The 4,702-nt window shown below is 41.8% G+C and overlaps 1 pseudogene; it reads right to left on the bottom strand.

Moving 5' to 3' along the window:
* Positions 1–2,470: 2,470 nt before the first annotated feature.
* On the bottom strand, positions 2,471–3,683 carry LOC102472319 (60S ribosomal protein L18 pseudogene; annotated as a pseudogene).
* Positions 3,684–4,702: the final 1,019 nt, after the last annotated feature.

Raw genomic sequence — 4,702 nt, 5'->3', positions numbered from 1 at the left:
GAGAATAGAACTCCTTTCATTGACTTTATCTGAAAATGAGAAGCATAATTGATATTCTTGGACTAACTTGAGGATGAATGAGTTCACTGGAACCTCATGAGTTAATTGTTGTAAGCTACTTTAAAATATTAATACCAATCCTCATAGAGATCTTTTTACCTTTCAAATCAAAATTTAAGAATAAAAGTCCCAATTTCTGCTCTGGGCACCTTGCACATCACTAAAATATAATGGGATTTATTGTTTTCACATGTGATAATAGCATTGTGGCTATGTTTTTAAAGTCTTTACCTTTTAGAACATCACTATTGACATGATGGGATCATTGATTGCTGAGGGGTGGTTTCCATGCATTAGAGGATGTTGAGCAGCATCCCTGAGCTCCACCCACTAGATGCCAATAGCACCCTTTCCCCAGCTGTGACAACCAAACATGTCTTCAGACAGTGCCAGGTGTCTCCATGTGAGCAACTTTATTCCCAGCTGGGAACCACTATTTTACAGATCAATACTAACATATTTTCTGATGAAATAAGGTGTCTGGTAGTGGGTGGTTGAAGATGTGGCTGTGAATGGGGCAGAATTCATAATTGTCGGACTGGGTGATAGCTACTGGGGCTTCATCATATTACTTTCACTATTTTGGGAAATATTCAAATATTTCTAAATTAAAAAGTACAAAAGAATTGTCTTAACATATCAGTGGCATCAGTTTTGTGTGTGTGTGTGTGTGTGTGTGTTTGTGTGTTTCTTTCTTTTTTTTATTACAGCTTGTTAGTGGCATCAGTTTTAAATCCATTCCCAACACTGAACCTGTGGAGTCTTGCTAGAGAGAATGTTAGGAGCTGAGGGTAGGATAAGTAGAATCTTATTCTTGCTCTTGGCTGTTTTTTGAGTACTCTTGAGAAATACTAATTTTTGATTGTTTAAACTGAACTCCTAACCAGCCTCATGAGCACATGCCAGCATGGCCATTTGTTTTCCAGTAGTCTAGATCAACTTCTTCAGCCATGCTGAAGACTGGAGCTTCATGGCCTCCCAGTGACCAGCAGGCTTCTTGTTTAGGGTATTTGCATCAGCGTGGCCATACCCTGGCCCTGCTGATTTCTGGGCTGCTACATAGGGACACGTTTTCCTTATTAAAGTCTCATGGGCTCATACGCGCATGGTGAAAAAGCTGCTGGGGGAAGGCTGAGCCTGGCTGGAAATAAAGAACACCAGCAGGGATCCAATTAATAAAGCATCATTACCAGCCAGCCTGACCTTCTTTTAGCCTGAAAAACTAACTGGAATTTAGCTTGAGGCTGGGGAGAGCAACTCTCAGAACATTTGGGGCTGAGAACTGGGTTGGGCTATCCAGAATGGAGCAAGAGCAATCAAGGATCATTTTGGGGATGATGTTGGGCCGGTGGTAGTGGACAAGTTGGGCAAATTTGCAGAACTTCAAAGTGATTCTTTTCCATGTTTAAGGGAAATAATCAGGGTTACCTAGAAAAATTCATGAATCATAATTTTCATGTGCATAGAAAAAAATGCAGCTGTAACGAATTTAGAAGAGTCCAGGGCTATGTACTTCCAATCTTAAAAGATAGTTGAAGGTATGCTTATTAGCTGGAACTGGGTCAGAACACTTGGATTTAAATGCTGACTCCACCGGTTAGGAATGCCTCAAGCTAATTTTAGTAAGGCTAGTTACTAAGCCTACTAAACCTCATCAAACCTCAGTTTCCTCATCTGCAAATCCAGGACAATAATTGTACACCTCTCATAGGGTCGTAGGAAGATTAAATGAGTTAGTGGACTAATGGGTTTGGAATAGTGCCTGGTGCCGAGTAAACCAAAAATGCTGGTGATTGTTAGGTAGAATTAGACTTGAGAGCAAGCATGAGCTAGGCAGGACAATTTGAAGTTCTGGGAAAAGAGATCACTTTCTTAACATCTGAACTCATTATCAAGGCCCATTCCTTTGTATTGGTAATTTACTTGCTTTAGACATTTTGAGGAGTTAGCATGTAGTGTGGAGAGTATTTATGGATGCTGCTTCCCTGACAGCTCTCTGACAGCAGTTCTGAAGGGATGAGAATGTGGATGAAGTAAAGGTGGGAAGAATAATGTGAAATCTGGACTATGTGGGTTTAACCCACAAGGTAGAAACTCAATGGGTCCTAGAGAGTGTCCGAGTTCCAATGGGCAGTGGGCAGTGGGCAAGGATGCTGGAGAATGGGTGAGGGGATATATGCTGTTTTAACATTATTTCTGAGCTAAGAACCTCCTCACAGAAAGTGACTTGTGTTAAACTGAACGTGCCTCACATCAAAGGGATAGCAGGATCCATTCAAGTTCAAGCTTGTCTTTCATGCTATTAATTTGTTAAAGGCTAACAAATTCCGTGTCCCTTTGAAACTTTTTTTTTCTGTTTTTTTTTTTGTCAGAATCCTAAAGCTTTTTAAAAATAGGGTAGGGTCCAGGGTTAATTTTTGTAACCTTGGCTGGCACGTTGCCCTCTGTCATGCTTGAACTTCCGGCCCTTGGAGCAGATGTAGAGTTGATGCGGTTGTGTGAAGTTGCGGCAGCCTTGCCGAAATGCCGGTACACTTCATGGCCCTTGCGAGGATGGGAGAGCAGGACAGTGCAACAGGCCCTGTGGGAGTCCAGGGCCAGCTGGTTGAAGGTGAGGATCTTGCGCTGTCTTGAGGATGCGGCTGGGGGCCCGGCTGGTCATGTGTGGTGCACATACCTTCAGCTTGGGCACCTCCTGAACGTACACATCATCTGTCCCCACAACACAGCTATTTTGTTTTCCCAGTCAGGAAGCTTCATCTTGCAGATCATCCTGGAAAGGGACAGAGGTGGCGAGTTGGTGCGACTCATGAACAACCTCTTCAGCAAAACCTGAATTACCTCTTCAGCATAATGTGGTTGAAGGGGAGTTGGTCCATCTGACCAGAAACTTGTACAATCTTGACCGACAGCCTCAGGCATATGTCTTGGCTCTTGGGCTCCTTGCATTGAACCTTTTAGTCCTTGCTGTGGTGGATGTCAACTCCCACGATGGCACCTTCTACTCAGCCAGGTTCAGAAAGTGAAATACTCTGTTTTTAACCCCACCTCCCAGATGGCATGCAGACCCTTTCTGGAGTCATTTCAAATCTGGAAGTAAATCTGGTAGCTAACTTTGTTGCCAAAATTTTCTTATTAAATAAGGTTACAAGAAATTAAAATACTCCATATTTATATGCTCTTTATTCCATCTTAGATGTTTTTCTTTTAGTCAAGCATATTATTCTGGCTTTTATACAAATACTGCTCAGAAACAGAATGAAGACTTCTCACTCCTTTCCAAGGATGGTCCAACCATCATCTACTTTTGATTTCTTTGCTCTGTGCACTCTGGGAAGTGCACCACCTAAACCTGATTTCCAGAATAATCCTCATTCCTCCGGGGTCTGAAATACCCTCTCCCAACCCCCAGAAGTAAATTAAAATAGTAATTTGCTGGCTAAACTCCAGATATTCTGAATCTGAGTGCCTATGAGTGGGGCCATGGAAACTGCATTTTTACTCTGACTCACACTGAAGTTTGTGAACTATGTCCTTATACCTTCAACCCAGGGTATGGACACCTCCACTACAGCAAAGTCCTCAGCATCCTCTTCTGTCTGATCTATCAAGGAAGCTCCCATCTCAGATTGGCATCCTGTGTGGTATCATCAAACTTGCTTTCCTAAAGGTGGAATGCAGACAGAATCTTGGTATGTGCTTTGTGGTGAGGAGGGAGAAGGCAATTGTTATCTAAAGCTGATGTCATATCTTGAGCCTTAGACAGAAAACTTAAGACAGGCTGAGTCATCCAAGGAAAGGGGGAAGAGGTCGGCTGGCCTAATCTGACAGAGTGAGATAACTTTGTGAGTACGACTAAGTTCAATCATGCTCTTGGATCAATAAATATTTGAGGGGACCAGCAGTTAGTGTAATGGCTATGTTGCTGGACTCCTACGTAGTCGACCGCAGTTCAAGTCCCGGACCCGGTGGCTTAAATTCATGCCGGGCACGTGTGCGTGCATGCCCAAGATCCTGGGAGGAGAATAGAGGAGAAGGGATTGCAGCGTGGTCATCCCCCCTGGGGGGTGATTTCTTGCTTTCTATCTCTCTGTCTCTCTCTGTCTTTCTGGTGAGCACACACGCCCTATAGCAAAAACCTCTCCAAAAAAATTAAATTTAATTTAAATAAAAATATAAATAAATGAATAAATAAATATTTGACAAATGGAACCAATGATGTACCAATATTGAAAAAGCCAGACTGGTCACTATGATTATCTCCATAGGTACAACGACTAATTTTGAGATTTCACACATTATGGTAAAATAGTTTTTGCACCCTGTAAACTGACTGGGACTTGGTCTTTACTCTGACTCAATCGCTCTTATTTTATGAATAATTCTAAGATTAATTATCTGATTACTCAGGCCATTGAAAATGGGAAGCAGCTGATTAGAAGCAATTTGAAAGAACAAGGAGAATATGCAGACATAGGCATCATGAAAGAGGCAAAAGTGGACAGAATTTGGAATTTTGGAAAAATTGTTTCTGTAGAACTTGTCATTCCATGACCATGATCTATGTTAGGTAGAAATGTAAAGATACCTATAAACCTATAAAAATTGAATACTATTTACTTCAAGACTGTATCTTAAGAAT

Source organism: Tupaia chinensis, unplaced genomic scaffold, assembly GCF_000334495.1.
Source record: "Tupaia chinensis unplaced genomic scaffold, TupChi_1.0 Scaffold150243_1, whole genome shotgun sequence".
Classification (NCBI taxonomy): Eukaryota; Metazoa; Chordata; class Mammalia; order Scandentia; family Tupaiidae; genus Tupaia; species Tupaia belangeri.
This window is presented reverse-complemented; position numbering and strand designations above follow the sequence as displayed.